Source organism: Myxocyprinus asiaticus, chromosome 32, assembly GCF_019703515.2.
Source record: "Myxocyprinus asiaticus isolate MX2 ecotype Aquarium Trade chromosome 32, UBuf_Myxa_2, whole genome shotgun sequence".
Classification (NCBI taxonomy): domain Eukaryota; kingdom Metazoa; phylum Chordata; class Actinopteri; order Cypriniformes; family Catostomidae; genus Myxocyprinus; species Myxocyprinus asiaticus.
This window is the reverse complement of record NC_059375.1, coordinates 1,004,341-1,028,514: the sequence shown is the minus strand read 5'-3', so window position 1 is coordinate 1,028,514 and position 24,174 is coordinate 1,004,341.

Below are 24,174 nucleotides of genomic sequence, written 5' to 3'. Positions count from 1 at the left end.
AACACTTTCACATTATACTGCATTCATAATGTCTCATAATACACTTTATATTAAGTTATAACTTCTAATAAATAATTATAACTCCAGTTATAATACATTATAAGACTTCCCCTATTCATAGTTATACTTTAGTATATAATGCATTATAACACAAGCAACATCCAATTTTAACACAACAGAAGTTAATAGTTAATGGTATAAGTGCAAAACAGTCAAAAGATTTTATGACATGATCATATTATAAGTGGTCTTTGTTTACTTTGTTACAAAAGCAATATCAGCCATAACATAAACTTGTAACATACAATACATTACAAGTCAAACTTATATAATGGAAGTTATTTATAAAATAAGTCTCCAAATAAGATGCACAAATATTAAAGATTATTGTATAGAGTCCAGTGTAGAATCAGTTTGATTTTTTATTTATTTATTTTTTATTCTTGGGTGTGTTTATATTCAACAAGATTGGCTACATGTGTGATCAACATAGATATTTAGAGTTTCTGATAAGTGTTTTTCGTAATATCTCAAAATTTTCATTGAATGTGTGTTATTTTGTATTTTGTGCATGTGTAATTTTTATAACTTCCAGCATTACTTTTAATGTCTTATAACCACTTAAAAATATCCTATGGATGTTCATAAGACATTGCTTTTGTCACTTTATATATAAAAAAACTAACTTCTATAAAATTGGATGTTGCTTGTGCTACAATGAATTATACTCTAAGGTATAACTATGAATAGGTACTGTAAGTATTATAATGTACTATAATTGTGGTTATAATTATTTATGAGAAGCTATAAAATATTATATGGTGTATTATGAGACATTAATAATGCATTATAATGCCTTTACAATGAATTATATATATGGGCTTCATAGAAAGTGTTACCTATTCAATAAACAAGTATTTGTGTACCTCATCAATCACATCATTATGTTTAATCACACACTAACAATATAATTGGGACAAAATAATAAATTATCTTTTCAAATAAATTTGAATCAGTTCTTGGATTTTGTTCAGTTTGTGTTCAATTGTTCTAATCAACTCTTTTTTTTTTCAAACTTTCAAAGTTTTTTATGCTTTGTTAACCAGTTTGGGGGGGACATAATGTTGAGGCAAAACATTATGTCCATTCACAGGTGACGCAAATAAAGGTCTGGGTAGATTAGATGGTAAGTCAACATCAGTTCTCATAGTCAATGTGTTGAATGCAGGAGAAATGGGCAGGAGTAAGGTCACCTGGTCCAATGTGTCCTGTTTTCTTTTACATCAAGTGGACGGCCGTGTACATGTACGCATTTACCTGGGGAAGTGATGGCACCAGGATGCACTGTGGGAAGATAACAAGCTAGTGGAGGGAGTGTGATGCTCTAGCCAATGTTCTGCTGGGAAACCCTGAGTCCGGCCATTCATGTGGATGTCAATTTGACACGTAACACCTACCTAAACATAGTTGCAGACCAGGTACACCCCTTCATGGTAATGGTGTTCCCTGATGGCAGTGACCTCTTTCAGCAGGATAATGCACCCTGCCACACTGCACACATTGTTTTGGAATGGTTTGAGGAACATGAAGAGTTCAAGGTGTTACCCTGTCCTCCAAATTACCCAGATCCCAATCCGATTGAGCATCTGTGGGATGTGCTGGACCAACAAGTCCGATCCATGGCAGCTCCACCTCGCAACTTACAGGACTTGAAGGATCTCTTCCACAACCAACAATCCCAGGAAATCTTATTTCTGGCTTTGGCTGTAATTCCACAATGCATATAATGATCTGTTTTTTGGTGGCTGATGATAGAGAAGTATTTTGCAATGTAGATTTTTGCAAGTATTTCTTCTACCAGCTGACTGCTTATCATATTCAGAAGCTTTTTTATGTCGTTTCCAAAACAGTGTATATCTGAATTACCATCTGTGATTTTAGCCAAGTGTCCCTGCATAAATGGGTCAAACTTCACCAGGTGCCCCATTTCCCTTGGGAAATTTCTATTTTCAGGAACATTCAGTTGGTCCGTGGATACCCTGAATAAAGATGACAAGATTCCTCCCAGCAAGAGACTGTATGATTGCTGACAGTCTTGTGAGAACATTTCACCACCTCCTTCTTTCTTCCTTCAAGAGGGACATCTGTCTCTGGTTAATGGTTTGACCTGTTGTAGGCTGAAAATCTCAAATTTCCTCCACTGTGGCATGGTGTTTATTGTCAGGTTCTGGACAATGGGGCAAGGATCCCAAAACAGGTAATTGCAATAAAGTCAATATTTATTCACAAACAGCAAAGACAAGCAGGCAAAGCGGAGCTAGGAACAGGCAGGCATTAGGATGAGCGGAACATCCAGCGAACACTCCAGAGCCTCTGGACCATCAACTTCCACTCACTCCGTTCTACTTATAGATTACAGCAATATACCATATATGCAGTTAATAAAATGTGCAAGTCAGTGAGACCAAAGTCCCTTTCAAGGCAAGTCAGCCCACTCAGCAGACATCTTTCTATGGACAGCTATTTCTACGAATAAAAGCGACAAAAAATGAAATGTATATTTATTCATTTAGCATATGCTTTTACACAAAATGACTTACAAAATGAGAAAGGACGGCTCCTATCTACTTGAAAAGACAGAAATCTCCAAAATGGTTGGTCAAGATTGTGATCAAAGAACATATTTTGAATATGACAACAATAGTATCATAAATTGTGCTTCTTTAGATCAGATCACACTTAAAACTTTTTCAAGCTAGTCCAGCTAATGCGCTAGCGCATTCTCGAAGTAACTGTCTGTATCTGAAAGGTGATTGGCTCTTTTACCTGTAAGGTGGGACTTCCTTTTCTACACCCGCCATACTGTATTGGATGTACCAATTTCTCCCATTAATTTCACTACAAGTGCTCTGTCTCAGGATAAATAGTCTCATAAATTAATGAAAGTGAATTAAATAAATAAAAAACTAAAAGTCTAAAAACTAAAAACTAAAAATTGCTGACTCCAGTTTATTGGTGTGTATATAATCATTCTTTTACTTTTGAAAAATTGTATTACCATGAGAATATAGCACAGGGTTCAGTGATAGAAACAGTTTAATTAAATAATGCACATGAATAAAAAAGCCAATAGGTATAATCATATAAAATATGACAACACTTAAAAATAACTGAAAACACACACTTAGATCTTGATTTTAGAATAGTTTGGATACACAGTTTGATTTAATTTCTAAAAAACTATAAATATAGGCCTTTATTTATTATGTTTGCTTCTTTGAATTTGAATTCTTTTGACTTTTATGTTGCTAGTGTTGTTTCTGTTGACATACAGTACTGAGCAAAAGTTTTAGGCACTTGTGAAAAATGTTGCATAGTGAGGATGTCTTCAAAAATAATGACATAAATAGTTTTCATTTATCGCTTAATGTCATACAAAGTCCAGTAAACATAAAAAAGCTAAATCAATATTTGGTGCGGCCACCTTTGCCTTTAAAACAGCAGCAATTCTTGTACGTACTCCTGGACACAGTTTTTCTTGGTTGTTGGCAGATAGGATGTTCAAGCTTCTTGGAGAATTCACCACAGTTCTTCTATCTATTTAAGTCTCAATTGCTTCTGTCTCTATATGTAATCTCAGACTGACACGATGTTCAGTGGGGGCCATGACATCTGTTGCAGGGCTCCCTGTTCTTCTATTCTAATCTTTTCTATTTGCAAAAGTAATGTTTGTGAGTCTAACGTTTATATTTCCTATTGACACACTAAAGCTGAAGATATAAATAACCATCTTAAGACAAATGCTTTTGTGAAACATCTTAAGTGCCTAAGACTTTTGCACAGTACTGTATGTTAAACACACCTAAACACTCCATATTGATGACCACTCCCATATCTGCATCACAAGTAGGGATGTAACAGTTTCATGATATACATCGGTTTTAAAACAGACGGTTCCAGATGTTAAATGCTGAGGGGAATAAATCTTCCCTGAAGAGCAAAAAGAAACTTCCCGCTGTGGGCGAGGAGCAAGGATCCTAGAAGGATGACAGGAGAGAATGACAATGGTAACTGAGCAGGCAGAAATAACAGGCAGAATCTAGGAATCGCTCAGAACACAAGATAGCTTGGAGATCACATGACAATCTGGCACAAGAATTTACACACGAGGAGATTAAATAGGGAGAGAGGTAATGAGGGAGATGAGGAACAGGTGCTGCGGATGAGCAAGCAGTCGTGAACAATAGCCCTTGCAGGGAAACCCCGGTTAGCAGCAAGAATGTAGCCTCAGAAAACAAACACAGACACATGGGGAAAACCGGGAAGCACGAAGACAAACAGAACAATCTCACCAACAGATCAACCCAGAACCCTGACAGTTTATATGCTTAGAACTGTTCACATGGCTGCATAACATGGCTTGGATGTCTTTCAAGTCTCCTATACTGAGCTTAATTGCTTGAGAAGAGAAAATTCTGCAGCTGCAGAAAAAGACTGCATCATTCGTTCCTGAATAAAACCATGATCTTTTGACAATTTCACCATTAGGCATTTTTCTATAAAACAGACTGCGGTGAAATCCTTGTCCATCTGTTTTTTTTTTTGGGGGGGGGGGGGGGGGATTTAATTTTCTCTGACTTTAAATGGTCCTCTTTGCACTGCGTCTTTTCTGAAACTGTGTGAAATTAAATCAGGCCACAAAACTGGAGCTTCAGACACTGAGCTTACTATTCCACTTCCTCCTGATGATTCAGGTGTGGCATCATCTCTTCCAGACTCAATGGCTTCCAATCTCTCACTACTGGTGCCTTCCACTTCATGGCCACTCTCTGGCTCTTCTCTCTCTTTGCCCTGTGGTTCTTCTGCCTCACCACTGGTCTTTAAGAACCTCAACATTAATCATATGACAGTTAGGGCCCTATTTTAAGAACACTAGTCCTAAGCGATACGCTATACGTGCAAAGTCAGTGGGCAAGGCCAAGGAGGTTTGGTATTTTCAAGCATGCGCTATGTCAAGCGTGCAAAGCGCAAGCAATAAATTTACAAAGCCTTTACAAGTTCAAAGCCTTGAATTTGATGCAGGCAGCTAATGGAAGCCAGTTTAATAAATCAAGAGCGGGGTGACATGAGCCCTTTTTGGCTGATTGAAGACCAGAGGCGCTGCAGCATTCTGGACCATCTGCAGTGGCTTAATCGTGCTAGCTAGGAGGCCAGCCCATAGAGTATTAAAGAAGTCCAGTCTTGAAATGACCAGAGGTTATACCAGGAGCTGTGCAGCATATTCAGACAGGAAAGGTCTGAATTTTCAGATGTTGTAAATTGCGAACCTGTAAGACCGGGCAGTTGATGAGATGTTAGTAGTGAATTTAAGCTGGTCATTCACCACCACCACTCCCAGGTTCTGGGCTGTCCTGGTTGGCTTTAGTGTAGTTGAACCAAGATGAATTCTGAGGTTGTGGTCAACAGGTGGTTTGGCTGGGATAACGAGGAGTTCTGTCTTGACAAGGTTGAGCTGAAGTTGGCGTTCCTTCATCCAGGCCGAGATCTCTGAGAGGCAGGCAGAGATTTGAGCTGAGATGTTGGGGTCATCAGGATAGAATGACAGGTAGAGCTGTGTATCATCTGTGTAGCAGATGCAGAGGAAAAGCCAAGTGTCTTAATTATCAGCCGAGTGATGTAATGTAGACCAAGAAGAGGAGGTGTTCAAGCACTGATCCCAGAGGAATACCAGTTGTTAGCTGGTGTGACTTGGACACCTCTCCTCTCTAGGAGACTTTGAAGGATCTGCCTGTGAGGTGTGAAGACAGCCCATTTCTGAGACATTGGTAGACAGTGTAAATGGATTGTTTGCATAGGCGGTGATTTATGTTTTTGCAGCTGGGTGTCCTAAACAATCGAGATGAACCAGGATGCGATACCAACTGACTAGTGAACAATAATGTAGTGAAGTTTAAAGTAGGCTGTTAACAACTGGAAAGAGGACGATTCAGACTAAAATAAATTATATTACTTATATTTACTTATATTAAATTAATTTAAAATTAAGATTAAATGGCTCACTGCAACTGCATTTTTCAGCAAACATGAAGAAAGGACAGAGTAATAATGCTGTAAATTTTTATAAGCATGGAAAAGGTGGTGCTCGTTAGGACTAATTGGATGTATGTCCTGTTAAATTATAGAGAATTTAAGTATATTTAATTATATTGCTCTACTGACACACAACATCAGGTATAAACAGTGATAGTCAGGGGCATAATTTGATGTTACTCTGTATTTTCAGTTTGTATTTTCACAGTTTAAATGCATATGCCCACAGATAGCACAAGCACTTCCCACGGCCACTTTGCGCTGGCATGAAAATTGCTCTCAGAATTAGCACTTTCATGAAAATTGGATAAGACACAGCACGTGGTCGTTGTGTGTAGCGCTGCGTCTATCGCGATCATGAAAATAAAGCACATTACAGTTTAGCATTTAATGTCATTATAGGCTACATTGTTTTTTGGTGGGGGGGGGGGTTTCTAATGTTTTATACAGTAAATGACTCAACTCACTAAAAATGGGAAAAATCATGTACAGAACATAATTATAGGCTTACCTGCATATTAACAGTATTGTTTGTAGAAATACTGTATAATTGAAAGTACATAAGTTAGTGACTAAAACACAATAATGTCCGTGAAAGTTTCATACTGTTACACCCCTAATCGTGAGCAGCTCATTCTTTGCATGATTGCTTTGCTTTTCGTTTAGCATCCCCTAAAGAATGTTTAAGTTTAGGTGCCATCGTACAATGTTTGCAAATTACGTGTTGTTTGTTTGCGTTCTTGCTCGGATGGGGCTGGAGCTGAAGCAGGGGAAGGCTCGCTTAATTCACATTTATGGAGAAAGCGCTACCTGATTGGTTAGGGTTAGGCATAGCAATATGCAACATGAATGTGAGAGCTGGAAGCTTCACTGACAGGCTCAATCAGGTAGTCAAGTCAAGTTGTCAAATCATGGAATGATAGTGTCTCTTGCTACAGAAAGGCTCTAAAAGCTGCCAGGTTAGCATATTTTAGCAAACTCATAGAAAATAACCACAATAATCCTAGGTGTTTATTAAGTACTGTGGATAAATTAGTAAGGAATAAAGCATTGATTAAACCAGATATTCCATCGCAGCACAATAGTAATGACTTCATGAATTTCTTTACTGATAAAATTTAAATCATCAGAAACAAAATTGGAATTATGAAACTGTCTGCAATAGCACCTCTGAAGACAGTGTCTCATAATATTCCCCACGAGCAACTTCAATCCATTGCTGTCATTGGACAGGAAGAGCTAAGCAAACTTATCAAAACATCAAAATCAACAACATTATGTTAGATTAAATACAGATCAAGCTATCAAAAGAAGTGTTTCCTGTAATCTCAGAATCTCTTCTTAAAGTAATAGTTCACCCAAAAATGAAAATTTGCTGATAATTTACTCACCTTCAGGCCATCCATGATGTATCTGACTTTCTTTCTTCATCAAAACTTTTAGGATTTCATTTCAGGCCTCCTCCTCTAAACAACAAGGTCACGCGTCATGTGGAGGAGGAGTCAGTAAGCGTGTCATTGTTTACAAGAGAAACTTGTGACATTTACAAACCAAAACAGTCCAAAACAATTTCAAAACAATATAAAATAAAATAAAAAATCATTTCCAAATAATAATAATAAAAAAAAACAATGTAAACAATGACGCGCTTCCTGACTCCTCCTCCATGTGATGCGTGACCTTACCAACAAGCTTACATCATCCCTCTCATGAGCGCATGTCACAGAGATGTACGAAAGTGAACATTTGTAGTTAAAAAGTATATAAGTATTGTTTTGTTTCTCAAAATAATCAATCGTTTGGGTTCAGAAGAACTTTATTTGTTGACTGGAGTCGTGTGGATTATTTTGATGCACCCTAAATATGCATTTTGGACCATCAAAAAATGGTCGTGACATTCAATTGCAGTGTTTAGAGGAGGAGGCCTGAAATGAAATCCTAAAAGTCTTAAATTCGGTTTTGATGAAGAAAGAAACTCAAGATACATCTTGGATGGCCTGAGGGTGAGTAAATTATCAGCAAATTTTCATTTTTGGGTGAATTATTCCTTTAATATTATTATTAAATTATGCCGTCTGGACCCGTGACTTCAATCTTGTTCCTGTACTGTTTTGCTGTTCTGATAGTTTTTTGGAGGGCATAACTGGCTTGTTTATGCTCCTCCGCGTTCCCGGAATTAAAAGTGGAGGTCCATTGCTATTAATCCAAGGTTTCTGGTTCGGGTAGATCTGCATTGTTTTGCTCGGAACAATGTCCTCTACGCACTTTCTGATGAAACACGTTACACTATCAGCGTAAAGCTCGATGTCATCATCAGAGGTGGATCAAAACAGTCTTGCAGCATAGAGTCTGATTGGTCCGACCAGCACTGGATTGTTCTGAGGGCGAGTGCTTCCTGTTTCAGTTTCTGCCTGTAAGCGGGCAGAAGCAGAACGGAAGAGTGGTCTGATTTGCCAAATGGTGGGCGGGGGAGGGATTTGTAGCCATCCTGGAAGGGAGAGTAGCAATGGTCCAAAACCCGGTCCCCTCGTGTGTTAAAACTAATGTATTGGTGGTATTTTGGTGCGGCTGATTTGAGATTGGCTTTGTTAAAGCGGCAACTATATGATTTCTTTTTCTCCGTATGTGGCAACACCTCTATACTCACCAGGGTGTGATCTGAAACTAAAATGTTTCCAATTGAGCAATCAGCAACAGATGAAATGAGGGACTTAGATATATAAAAAAAATCTATTCTAGAATAAATGTTATGGACTGATGAAAAAATGTTATAGTCCATACCAGATGGGTTCAAAAGTCTCCAAATATCTGTAAAAATGTCTCCAAATATCTAAGATTTTTACACATCCTGTGAAGTGTCAATGTTGCTCTAGGGGGCTTACACACTTTTGCTTCACTATGATCAAGGACTGAGTCCATCAAAAGATTAAAGTCTCCTTCCAATATTATATCATGAGGGGTGCCAGCGGCTTGCAACATCCCTTCAAGATCTATAAAAAACCCTGATCATCAACGTTAGGTGTGTAAATATTAGCCAAAATCAAACTTTGTCCCTGAATTTCAGCTAAAACAATAATTACTCTTCCTAATTTATCTTTAATCTGTTTGAGAGATTTGAGTTGTAGATGTTTATTAATCAATATAATGACTCCCTTGCTCTTACTTGAGCCAGCACTAAAAAAAAAACATGTCCACCCCATATCTTCCCATATTTTTCAGCTTCCTGCAGGGAGAGATGTGTTTCTTGAAGAAACACTATATCATATTTCTTACGTTTAAGAAGAGAAATAACCTTCCTTCTTTTTATGGGGTGCCCCAACCCATTTACATTCCATGTGGAGAGAGACAATCCACTCATATTAACATTTGACATTTTGACATATTAGAAAAAAAGATAGTGTGTCAAAAACAAGATTATAAAGACCACAACATTAGTGCAACAAACAAACCCCCCGAACCAAACAAACAGAAAAAAGAAAAACATGCAGATTAAACCCGCGCATGTCAGCACCAACTGGCATCCATCCTTCTAAACTTAAACAGTCCATGTACACCTACAAGAGCCCCCGCGACAACTTTGCCATCGGATTGTTCAAGTCCGGCTTCTGTACAAATTTTGTGAGACAGAATTACACAACAGAAAATAATCTATAAAACAAACTCCAGCCAATAGGCGGGATAAACACAAAGACGTGAAGATTCATCTACATAACTGAAGGTGTGTTCTTCCACAAAACAAAATTCAGCTGCTAGGCAGAACCAGCACAAAAAGAAACAATAAAGGTGCACAGTTTCCTCGGACAGTCGAGTGAATGTTCAGTGAGTCAGGTCCACTCGGCTGTTGCATGAGAGCTAAAAAATGCCCTAATCACTCCAATGTTTTGCAAGAAATAGTCCACAGAACAAACTCCAACCAATAGGAGGCATAAGCACAAAGAACATGTAAATTCATCCACAAACTGTCCCGAAGGAGTTTTACTCCACAAAACAGCTTTACGCTGATAGTGTAACGTGTTTCATCAGAAAGTCCAGCCACTAGGTGGAACCATCACAAAAAGGAACAAAGAGGGCGCTCAGTTCCTCGGAGGGTCAAGTGAATGTTCAGTGAGTCAGGTCCACTCGGCTGTATAGACAGTATCACACAATAACTTATTCCACTGACTTTATAAAGGACATCGCTTGCTGTGGGCATGTAAATATTTTGCGGCCATCCTTAGTATCTATTCTCAATTTGGCCGGGAACATCAGAGCAAAAGCGACTTTCTGTTGATGTAACAGTTTGTTGCATTCCTTGAATCGATCTCGTTTCTCTCTTGTCGAATTCGCAAAGTCTGGGAACAAGAAAATGCTGTGGTTCTTCCAAGAAAGCCTTCCTTTACTCCTCGCCTCGCATAACACAATATCTTTATCGGATGATCTCAGAAATGTGGCCATAATTGATTGGGGCCTGTCTCCCTCAGCAGATCTGCGAGCCAGAACCCTGTGAGCAAACTTGATTTCCAGCTTATGGCCTGTTATGTCGAGCAGACTCAGGAAGAGCTTGTCTAGGAATTTCACCATATCTCTGCCTTCTTCGTTCTCAGGAATTCCAACAATTCGGACATTACTTTGCCGGCTTTGATTCTCTAAGTCTTCCAACATTTCCCAAATGCATTCCAAGTCTGTCTTGGTAGCGGGTTAGCAGCTAATTCCCTCTCCGACACTCTTGTAACCAACTCAGAGAATTTCGTCTCCATGGCAGTGATCGATCGACGTATTACAGCAAGATCCTCCAAGTCAGCAACAACCTTTGCCAGCATTGCCGACATGCTCGACAGTTGACGCTGAATTTCTCACTCAGCACCGTCCAATCTGAGTCCCTGGTCTGCGACCCTGTCTGGGGTATCAGCTTGTGCACATAAATGTCTTTTAATGTCTCCAGAGCCTGAGGATTTTGAATTCTTTAACTTATTGTCTTCATAGAACGTTTATGGAACAGGGTGTATAGAATCTCACCGGTTTATGACACAAAAAGTTTTATAACTAGCAAAGTGCACAGAGCTCGCCATTCACATGTCCGACCCTCGCATGGCGCCACGTGACTCCTGTTCATTTTTTTTTACGTTTAAATGTTTCCCATGATCTTAAAAATCTTTTGATCTGAAGGCGTATGTTTAAATGTTTGAAATAAGTTTTGTAGACAAAAATATAATTGTGCCACCATATTAATTTATTCATTATAAAACTAAAATTGTATTTAAATTTTTTTTTTTTTTTTAATTTATGACTTGGACCAAATAATAAAGAAAAGCAGCCAATAAGTGCCCAACATAGATGGGAACTCCTTCAATACTGTTTAAAAAGCATCCCAGGGTGATACCTCAAGAAGTTGGGTGAGAAAATGTCAAGAGTACATGTCTGCAAATTCTAGGCAAAGGGTGACTACTTTGAAGATGCTCAAATATAACACAGTTTTGATTTATTTTGGATTTTGTTTAGTCACAACATTCCATTTATGTTATTAAATAGTTTTAATGATTTTACTATTATTCTAAAACGTGAAAAAAAAATATAATAAAGAATGAGTAAGTGTTTCAGGTGAAGAATTTCAGTCAGGATTTATGCCCCATCATAGTACAGAGACTGCACTTACCAGAGTTTCAAATGAGTTGCTCTTATCATCTGATCGCGGCTGCATTTCTCTTCTAGTGCTTTTAGATCTTAGTGCTGCCTTCGACACCATAGATCATGAAATTCTTTTTGAAAGGATTGAGAATAATTTTTGCATTTGTGGACAGGCATTAGCTTGGTTTATCCGACCGCTATGACTTTGTCTGTGTGAACGAGGAATTGTCAGATCAAACTAAAGTTAAGTATGGAGTGCCACAGGGAACAGTTTTAGGAGCTCTCCTTTTCTCCTTACATATGCTTCTCCTGGGAGACATTATCAGGAACTGTGGAATTCATTTTTACTGTTATGTTGATGATACCCAACTTTATATTTCCTCGAAACCTGATTAAATTTCACAATTCTCCAAATTAGCAAGAGTGTATCAATGATAACAAAGATTGGATGACTAGAAATTTCCTTCTACTCAATTCTGACAAAACAGAGGTACTAATTATTGGACCAAAAACTTAACTTAAAAAAAACTTAAAAACTTAAAAATGAGATGCTAAAATAATTTTGACTCTTGATGGATGTACTGTTACGTTGTCTTCTACAGTGAAGAACTTGTTGGTGTTATATTTGATACTATCTGTCCTTAGAAAATCAAGTTTCAAATGTTTGAAGAACAGCATTCTTCCACCTAAGAAATATTGCTAAATTACGACACATGCTCTCTGTTGCTGATGCCGAAAAGCTAATTAATGCGTTCATGACCTCAAGATTAGATTATTGTAATGCATTACTGGGAGGATGTCCTGCAGTTTTAATAAATGAACTTCAGTTTGTTCAAAATGCAGCAGCCAGAGTGCTGACTAGAACCAAGAAATATGATCATATCAGCCCCATCTTAGCATCGCTACATTGGCTACTTGTTACATTTTTTATTCATTTTAAAATACTTCTAACTGCATACAAAACTTTGAATGGTCTAGCTCCACAATACTTATGTGACATTCTGTCACGTTATATTCCATCAAGTTCACTTAGTTTGCAAAATTTTGGCCTGTTAATAGTTCCTAGAATATCCAAATCCACAAAAGGAGGTAGAAACTTTTCCTGTTTGGCTCCTAAACTATGGAATAGTCTTCCTAACATGGTTCAGGACACAATCTCTCAGTCTAGACTAAAGACTCATCTTTTCAGCCAGGCATACACCTAATTTATCTATGAACTCATAGTTATGCTGCATTAGTTAGGTCTGCCGGAACCTGAAACACTTCTCATATTCTATAAATCTACTTTAAAGTGAATGGCATCTACGCTAACATTATTATATTTGTTTCCCTGTCTTAACCTCGGGATACATATCCTGAGGTTACCAGAGCCGGCCAGATCCAGCTCCTGTCCTTCCTGATGTCCGGCTCCCACTGCTACAAGTTGCTGGGTGATGACGACTAACTGCACCCTGTGCCCGCCAAATATCACTTCAGTCTACTACAATAGACTTTACAGAGGATGAACTGATGCCAGCACCAACCGTCAGACATGGGATACTTCACTGGACACTGCCTGAAACTTGGACTTAAGATGGACTCCACATGAAATTAATCTGCCACAAGCTTACAGTCGAACTGCAGTGCACCTCAAATCAAATCACTTTTATTGTCACACAGCCATATACACAAGTGCAATGGTGTGAAATTCTTGGGTGCAGTTCCGATCAATATAGCAGTCGTGACAGTGATGAGACATATACCAATTTACAATAACATCAAATTAACACAACACAATTTAAAGTCTAATATACACATAATTACACACAACACAATATACAAATAATAACATACACTGTACAGTATACAATACACACAATATAGATACACATTATTCAATAAAAAAAGTATATATAGTATATATAGAATGTACAGTAGGTTGTATTGTACTGTATTGACATTCAGGCTGTCGGTTGATAGTCAGTTGTTAAGAGAGAATATAATATGATAATAATATAATTTATGACAGTCCGGTGTGAGATATAAGAGTAAGGGTAATAAAGTGCAGTGTTGATGTATTTGATCATGGGAGATCAAGAGTTCAAAAGTCTGATTGCTTGGGGGAAGAAGCTATCATGGAGTCAGCTGGTGCGGGTCCTGATGCTGCGATACCGCCTACCTGATGGTAGCAGTGAGAACAGCCCATGGCTCGGGTGGCTGGAGTCTCTGATCCTCCGAGCTTTTTTCACACACCGCCTTGTATATATTTCCTGGAGGGAGGGAAGCTCACCTCCGATGATGTGTCTGGCAGTTCGCACCACCCTTTGCAGTGTTTTTCGGTTGTGGGCGGTGCTATTGTTGTACCAGGCGGAGATGCAGCCCTACAGCACCTTACTGACCTCTGCCTGTGTCACCTTGGTCAAAGGATGAACTACACTCTTAAAATGGAATACATAGATATTAAATTAATTGCAGCCTTCATCAGCCAAATAACAAATGACAATGCATCTGTTTGCACTTTTGCAGTTAATTCAGGATGGACTTCAAAACTTTAGTCATTAATCTTACAGTTAATACAAAATCTTTTTATTTAAAAATTGGCCCCAAACAACCATGACTTGCACTGCACATAAATAAGTAATATTGGCATTATATTCATGTTGTTAATTCAGAGGGGAACTGGCCCCCACAGTGAGTCTGGTTTCTCCCAAGGTTATTTTTCTCCATTAAACAAGATTTTATGGAGTTTTGTTTTCCTTGCCACAGTCACCTTCGGCTTGCTCACATGGGGTCTAAATATAATTATAAATAGTTAATTATTTTCTATTATTTATGTTAAGGTGCAATTTACATGGCCCTGATTTCCCACTTTTAAAATTAGCATTAACTTTTCACTCAGATACTTGAACAGTCTACACCACACACATGAAATATGTACATAAATGCTTTTTATATCAATTTTTTCACATATACATTCAAATTAAATGAATTCAATGGAAAAACAAAATTCTGTTAAATTGACCAAATCAGTTTACTCCAAGTAGATGGCAGATTAAATCTGACGTGAATGGAAATAAGACTGTGAGGGAAAAAATTACTGTTCAATCTTTTCAAGTCTGTTCAGTAAGTTGTACTGTGTTCAGCTGACACAATGTAAAAAAACAAAAAACAAATCTATCTTTTTGAAACACTTTGGAAAACTTGGGTTGTGAAATTAGATGAACTTAAGACAGTACTTATTATTGAAATATACTGTGTCTATCCCTCACAGTGTAATTTTCATTTGCATCACATTAAATATGGTGTCTACTTCAACTAAGGTGCATACTGTAGGTCTACAGAGAGACATATTTTACAATACAATTCTGGGCATTATGAAAAAGTGTTACATAAGATCATGCTATTTCTTAAATCAAAACATGTACTCAATATTCCCTGAGTGGTTATAAGGCACACATATTGCACAGTGGTACACAAACTCTCATTCATTGTGTGCAAGTTCATTACTTGGATGTTTTTTCCCATCTGCTTCAGTTAGTGGAACTGAGGTGTAACCGGCCGGATTTGACTTCATTTCCTTTCGATCAGAGCTGCAGTTGATCTTGGAGGATGCTCAGTGGATCTGGGGTTGACACGAGGGCACAGATGAAATAAAAACAACCACTATGAGACGCAGACAGAATTAGGTCATTTATTCGTATTTACTGTCACTATGAAATGTGTTTGTTCTCTTTCTCAGTGAACTGGAATGTCAGGACTAATACTGCCGAATATGTTCATGGTAATGGTTACATAATGCTCAAAATGTGCTTGGCACTTTCCATTAACAGGTTATAAATTTATTTTTTTAAGCACAAATATTGTGTTCTTTGGAGTAAGAACCATTAGATATCTTATATATCTATTAGCAGCCCATTTTAAACACATCAAATGTATGTTCCCTGCCCACCAACCTTTAAAATGGAGATTCACCTCACTAGCATTTTTGTTATTAACAACTTTATTGATTCCAAAAATAAAACATACAAACACAACATAAAAAATGGAATCAATTATTCACATTATCCCCCCCCCCCCACCCCCCATTCCCTAAATGAGGGTGCCCCAGCCGACTTCCATCTCCTGAGGATGATTTTTTTTTTTACCAATCATGACTCTGGCAAGGCACTTTTTAAATTACTGTCCCCAATGTCCAGAGTCATCCCATCACCCAGGATACAAAGTCTGGGGCTAAATGAAAGTTCAGTGTTCAACACCTCACTCATAAAGTTCTGAATCCTCAACCAAAATTCTTGGATCTTTACACATCCCCAAAAAACATGTATTGTGTCCCCGTCTTCTGTTTGGCACTGCCAGCAGGTGGGTGTGTCTTTAAGACCCAACCTATACAATCTAGGGGGGGGGGGGGTCCAGTAGAATCTTAAATTGCATCAGACGGACGGAATCTTAAAATGTTGAACCAAATTATCAAAAGATCTCAGTACTCCACTCTCATATAGGTCACCGAGTGTAGTAACCCCCCTCCCAATTCTCTCTGACCAACAGAAAGGGGACTTATTAATACATAGTTTAGGGTTCAGCCATATGCTTGAGGCAACACTTAAATAAATGTCTGAATTAAACACTCTGGACACTTTTGTCCAAACCAGGTGCAGATGCGAGATGACAGGGTGTAACTTAACTTCTCTGATTAGTTTGACCTCAATAGCATTGAGCTTCTTGACTGTATCCAACAATCATTTTAACATAATAATTACAGCATGGCAAGTACAGCAGGTAAATAATCTCATTCCATTTAGTAGTGTTGACTGAATTTGTCTTGCTCAACTATTCAACCATGTTACCAAAGTTATTGTAAGAAAAAAATAATCAAACATTTTTCTTAATTTGATGATAATTATAAGGTTATCAGTAACTAAACTAAAATGTAGTGCCAACACAGCTACTGAGAGATAAATAAGTAGCGCTGTTACTGACATTATTTTTGATTTTATTGCTAGAAAAGAACAATCCCATACAGTAGGTTTCAAACTCCTGTATTCCCTGTACACACGACTGTGTGGCAACACACAGCTCCAACTCCAATCATCAAGTTCGCTTATCATATGACGGTGGTCTGATCACTGACAAAGATGAAACAACCTATATAGAGGATATGGCAGTAACAGTAATTCCATCGAGAGTCAAATTATATTTTAGCGGCATATTTTTTTTAGAGGTTGTTGGTTCAATAATTAGTACCTCTGTTTTGTCAGAATTGAGTAGTAGGACATTTCTGGCCATCCAGTCTTTTATTTCATTGATACACTCTGCTAATTTGGAGAATTATGAATTTTTCGTTGGGTTTAGAAGAAATATAAAGTTGGGTATCGTTGGCATAACAGTGGAAACTTATTCCACAATTCCTGATAAGAAAAGCAGAGTCCCTAAAACTGATCCCTGTGGCACTCCATACTTTGCTCTTGTTTAGTTTTACAATTCCTCATTTACATAGACAAAGTGGTAGCGGTCTGCTAAATAGGACCTAAACTAATGCAAGTCCACAAATGCCAACATAATTCTCCAGCCTATTCAAGAGAATGTCGTGATCTATGGTGTCGAAGGCAGCACTAAGATCTAAAAGCACTAGAAGAGAAATTCAGCCGCGATCAGATGATAAGTGCAACTCATTTGTAACTCTGATAAGTGCAGTCTCTGTATTGTGATGAGGCCTAAATCCTGACTGAAATTGTTCATATATACTATTTCTCTGTAGAAATGAACATATTTGGGAGGACACTACCTTTTCTAGTATTTTCGACATAAACGGGAGATTTGAAATCGGTCTATAATTAGCCAGTTCTCCAGGATCAAGTTGTGGCTTCTTAATAAGCGGTTTGATAACTGCCGTTTTAAAGTTCCTTGGGACATGTCCTAAGGATAGCGAGGAGTTAATAATATTAAGAAGAGGTTCTGAGATTACAGGGAATACCTCTTTTAAGAGCTTAGTTGGTATTGGATCTAACATACACATTGTAGCTTTTGATGTTTCGATAAGTTTTGTTAGCTCTTCATGACCTATGACAGAGAAGGATTGAAACTGCACGTGTGGAAAATTATGAGACACTGTTTTCTGAGGTACTGTGACAGATGATTGCATAATTCCAATTTTATTTCTGATGATTTCAATTTTATCAGTAAAGAAATTCATGAAGTCATTACTATTGTGCTGTGACGGAATATCTGGTTCATTCGAGGCTTTATTCCTAACCAATTTAGCCACAGTACTGAATAAACACCTAGGATAGTTGTGGTTATTTTCTATTATTCTAATTTAATATAATAATTCAGATAATTAAAATAAATCACATTATTGTATCAGAGAAGTTAGGCACTGATAAGACAATACAAAAAGTGTCTTTAGAAGACAATACATTGTTTATTTCCATATTATTGAACATTGGCCTACAGAAATCTGTTTTGCAATTGAATGTCGTCAATCTGTCAGAATCAGAATCAGAATGAGCTTTAATGGCAAGTGTGCTCATGTACACAAGGACATTTTTTGGGTAATAGGAGAAACAAACAAGTGCACACAGAACATTATAGTGAGACACAGAATATAAAACAAGGTAAGAGTATAAATAGACATACAATAAAAAAAAAAAAAATAGGACATACCAATCAACCACAACATTAAAACCACCTGCCTAATATTGAGTACAAAAATACTCAAACCAGCCCGTCTGGCACCAACAATCATCCATGTGATTATCTAATCAGCCAATCGTGTGGCAGCAGTGCAGTGCATAAAATCATGCAGATACGGGTCAGGAGCTTCAGTTAATGTTCACATCAACCATCAGAATGGGGAAAAATATGATCTCAGTGATTTGGAGCGTGGCATAATTGTTGGTGCCAGACGGGCTGGTTTGAGTATTTCTGTAACTGCTGATCTCCTGGGATTTTCACATACAACAGTCTCTAGAATTTACTCCAAATGGTGCTAAAAACAAAAAACATCCAGTGAGCAGCAGTTCTGCGGATGGAAATATCTTGTTGTTGAGAGAGGTCAACAGAGAATGGCCAGACTGGTTCAAACTGACAAAGTCTACAGTAACTCAGATAACCGCTCTGTACAATTGTGGTGAGAAGAATATAATCTCAGAATGCTATTCTGAGATGCAGGTGAGCTCTGTTTTGGCAGCACGAGGGGGACCTACACAATATTAGGCAGGTGGTTTTAATATTGTGGCTGATCGGTGTATAACATAGAATGGCATATGTACATATGCAAGTGGTAAAATATGTGCAAGGTAGGGATATGTACAGTTATTTAATTAAATATGAGTGAATTTACATATGTGCATGATATATTTATACATTATTGTCCTGAAGGCAATTTAATTGTTCATGTGGTAAATGGCCTGAGGGTAAAAACTGTTCTTGTGCCTGGATTTCCTGGTGTTCAGTGCTCTGTAGCGCCGGCCAGAGGGCAACAGTTCAAAGAGGGAGTGGGGATGGTTTGTGGGCTCCAGAGTGATTCTACCTGCACATTTCCTCACTCTGGAGACATACAGGTCTTGGAGGGTGGGCAGGGGGGCACCAATAATCCTCTCAGAAGTCCTGACTGTTCCTTCTATCTGATTTGATGGCTGAACCAAACCAGACAGTAATAGATGTACACAGGACAGACTCAGTGATGGCTGAGTAGAACTGAGTCAGCAGCTCCAGTGGCAGGTTGAACTCCCTCAGCTGGTGAAGGAAGTAAAACCTCTGCTGAGCCTTCTTCACAATGGAGTCTATGTGGGTGTCCCACTTCAGGTCCTGAGAGATGGTAGAGCCCAGGAACCTGAATGACTCCACTGCTGCCACTGGGGGGATGCGGGGGGATTTCCCCTGAAGTCCAGTATCATCTCCACTGTTTTGAGCATGTTCAGCTTAAGGTTGTTGTGACCACACCAGACAGCCAGCTGTTGAACCTCCCTGTATGCAGACTCATCACCTTCACAGGTGAGGCCAATGACCGTGGGTCCTTTGCAGTGCAGTCATTCGTGTACAGGGAGAAAAGCAGTGGAGAGAGAATGCATCCCTGAGGAGCACCAGTGCTAATAGTGAGTGTCCCGGATGTGAGTTTCCCCATTCTCACTAGCTGCTGCCTATCTGTCAGAAAGCTGTTGATCCACCAACAGATTAGGGTGGGCACAGAGAGCTGGGTCAGTTTGGTTGAGAGAAGATCAGGCATGATGGTATTGAAAGCTGAACTGAAGTCCACAAATAGGATCCTTGCATAAGTCCCAGGCCTGTTGAGGTGTTGCAGGATATAATGCAGTCCCATATTGACAGCATCATCCACAGACCTGTTTGCTCGGTAAGCAAACCGAAGGGGGTCCAGCAGGGGTCCACTGATGTTTTTCAGGTAGGCTAAAACCAGTCTCTCAAATGACTTCATGACCACAGATGTGAGAGCGACAGATCTGTAGTCATTAAGTCCTGTGATTTTTTATTTTCTGGGGGGACCGGAATGATGGTGGAGAGTTTTAAGCAGCAGGGAACTTCACACTGCTACAGATCTATTGAAGATCTGTGTGAAGATGGGGGCCAGTTGGTCAGCACAAACTTTCAGAAAGGCACACATCCTTGAAGACCCGGCACACATCCTGCTCACAGATCATAAGTGCAGATTGAGTAGCAGGAGGGGGTAGGAGGAGGGTTCCAGGAGGTGTTGGTGTGTGTGTGAAGTGAAGATCAGAGTGGAGGAGGGGTGTGAGACTGGGCTTTTCAAACTTGCAGTAAAACACATTCAGTTCATCAGCCATTAGTTGACTCTCTACAGAACAGTTTACCTGTAAACCATGGTTTATCGTTATTGAATGATAAAAATGTCCTAGTAGGGATGCATTTTACTAATATATAATATATAATATTCATTATATTTACTATAAGGTATTTTCTAAGGAGTTCGTACTTTGTGTCAAATCATAAACAGCATTTTTAGAACTCTGTCAAGTTAAACATAGTTTAAAAAACACATCTCTAGACCCCTGCTTTCAGAGTTTCGCTCCATCCAGCTGTGTTTGAATGCATCCTCATCTTGTTCTGTCTGCTGTCAGTGACTGTGGTTTGTTGTCTGTACAGCTGGGACTGAGACCCACAAAAATATGAAGGTGGTACTTCTAGCTTGAATTTCTCTGACGGTAGGACAATTCCCTATTACAGTCTGAGGGAATGATTGTGTTAATTTTAGCCCGTTTTATATAATTAATCACACTGAATTAACACATGAAATCAACAGCCCTACTTCTAACATATTTAGTTTGACCTGAGTTTGGTGAACAGCATTTTCTAAAGGTTAAGCACTAATATATCAGACCGCTCATCCGGGTATTTGAGCCATCTTTACTGATTCTCATATCACTCTGTGATCTCTCCAAGTAAGCAAATAAAATAATTTTAACTCAAATCAATGTTTCATGTGCATTTATTTATTTATTTGGCAAGTAGTCTTGTAATAATATGCATACTAAGCAGTTAGATGTTCATTAATTAAAACATAAACAACCGAACTCCGATGCAAACCGGAGGTGGAATTTCAGCTGTTCAGCGATTTATTTCTTCTCACATAATTATTTTTTTTTTAATGCAAATCAATGTTTCATGTCCATCTATTTGTTTATTTTGCAAGTAGTCATGTAATAGGCTGAATATTGAGGAGTCAGATGGTCATTTTCACAAAATAATTACCAATAGAACTCGGAGTTGGATTTTAGCAGTTCAGCCATTTCCTTCTGCTCAAATTACATATTTTCAACGCAAATCAGTATTTTATTTCCATATATTCTTGATCACCCTGTCGAGGTTTATTGTATGATAACAACCTTCTGACTGGACATTATCCCATACTTAATGCAGAACTAGCCATGGATTATCCCTTATTTATTTTATATTGAAATTATATATGTTAAAAATTAATGATGGTAAAAGAACGCAAGTGTTGGTTGATGACTGCCACGACCAAAGTTTCGCTGTAGTATTTAAAAAACATTTGTCCAAAAAAAAAAAAAAAATCTTACGGTCAGTAATACATCTCTATCTCTTATGAATAATCATATCATCATTCTTATCTAATGCATCCCCATCTCAGCTGTATTATATCCCGTATAAAATTTAATGTAACAAAAAAAGAATTTTTTTTTAATATACTGTCCTATAACCTTTCTTTAGTCGACGGAATTACAGGGAAAGATTTACCAAATTCAAGTTTGTGTAACCAAAAGGTAAAATATATACTTTTTTTGTTGATCCATCAATAGGGATCTCGCCTAGGGTGCCAAAATGTTCAGAACCAGCCATGCAGGTGTGGGCTTCTGCACAAAGTCAGCTGCTGTTCATCAGTGGTACCACCTCCACAGATGACCCATGTCTGAAGTAGACGTCTCTCTCGGTCATAAGAAAACAACAGCTCACTGTTTGAACAAATCTACCAGTGAACATCACTGCGGTGCAGACAGAAACACAGACACCCACATCATTCTCTACAGACTCACAACACAAGACAAGCGGCAATGGGTTCATATGTAGGAATAAGGGTCGGAGTCTAGAGTTTAGGAATTAGGAATCAGGATTTGGGGATTAGGGTCTAAATTTACATGTTATGGTTTAGAGTGTAGGAATTAGTGTTTGAGATTTACAGTTGGGTTTTATGGTAAAAGAGTTGTGAATTAGGGTTCATGATATAGTGTTTAGGGTTAGTGAATTAGGTTTAGGGTGTCTGAATCAGGGTGGAATTAGAGTTTAGGTATGTTTAAGGTTAACATGGGTCACTTGATCCGAGTGGTCACAGTACAAATGTGCATTTTATGACATTTATAACTCACTTTTTTCTTACAGTAATTTGTAGTACCTACAGTTAATTTTCCCCAAATTCTTTAAGTGGATTTCCCTTCAGTGTGAAGTTTGTTTATTCAGTTGTGTTTTCTCTGCTGTTGCCGAGTTTTGCCTGACCAAGGAAACTTTCCTTTGCTGTTGATGGGCGACGGCCAAGAATACCACAAGTTCATGTTCATATGGTGCATAAGAGGAACGTGAAGGTAGACGTGTTGTTTTCTGCAGTGCAGGAGCTCTGAGACATGCCTCAAAGTGTATACAACCCTCAATCAACATGAACTACAGAGTAAATGTGGGAAATGAGTTGAACAGGAGATGTTGGAAAGAGAGAGACAAACTGTAGCACTGGGATTGTCAAGATCGAGGGTTTTCAAAGTGGGATTCGTGGACCCCAAGGGGACGCTAAGGGGCCCATGTTTCTAAGAAAAAGAAAGTGCACAAAATGTTGAAAATAAAATGTGATATTATCCCAATACCGTTTCATGCTGCTTTCTAAAGACTGGTCTGAAATCATGATACTAATCAGGATTATTTTACTCTACTGACAGACATTTTTTTAATAGCAAGAAATAAAAAATAAATTGTCATCCCTCCTGCTATGTTCATACTTTTAAGAACAGTTTGTAGGTGTGTTAGCTCTTTCTTGCCTTCAGCTTACTCACTGGGGGTTAATAATATAAGCAATATTTTCTGTTAAGTTGCTATGGAACAATATTTATTATTTGCCCTGATATACAAATATATTTAAATGAAATTGAAAATGTTTCTCTTCAGGTTTATACATCTAACTTAGTGGGTAAAATGAAAAATAAACTTTATAAATATTTTCCAGATAATATTTAATCACTTTTGGCTTTAGTACAATAACAATATAAAAGAAAATTATTTCATTTCATACATGCTGTCTTTGCAAGTGGATCATCATGTTTGGAGGTCCTTGGCATTGAAAAGTTTTAAAAAAACCCATGTCTAGATTATATGGGCATGCTCTTCACAAGCATTTGAAGGAATAATGCAGGTTCAAAACAAATATCCTGTTAGAGTAATGCACTTCCAATGGAAATCTATAGGACGCTTGTACCTAAGGGATTAAAACAGAAATATTAAGCTTGTATTTTTATTAAAGCACTTCTATTAATTCTTTTGTGCAAAAATGTGTTATTTGAGCTGTAAAGCTGTCCAATTGTCCTTTTAGTGGTGGGACTACATTTCTAGGTGGATGAGTTACTGATGTTATTCCTGCAGGTGGAGTTCTCTCTGTCTTGTATCCTCTGACATATTGTGTGGAAGTTTCCATGTTTTGCTCTTCATGGTCATGATTTACACAAAATTTACACAGACAAAGTTAGTAAGTAAACATGGAAGTCTTGTGACTATACTCCAGAACAGTGTGTATTTTAACATTTGTCCAGATTAAATGTATTGACCCACAGACTTCCAATGTAAGTGCATTACTGTAAACACAGTTTTAGTTTTTAGAAGTACGAGGCTAAATTATTATTTGTGTCACAGATGTTGTCCATAAAGACTAACTTGTATTGAAACCAGAACATTTCTTTAAGCACTGCCATTAAAAATATGTGATTCCATTATGTAACACAATTTTTGTTCCTGGGTAGTAAGTGTTATTTCCTA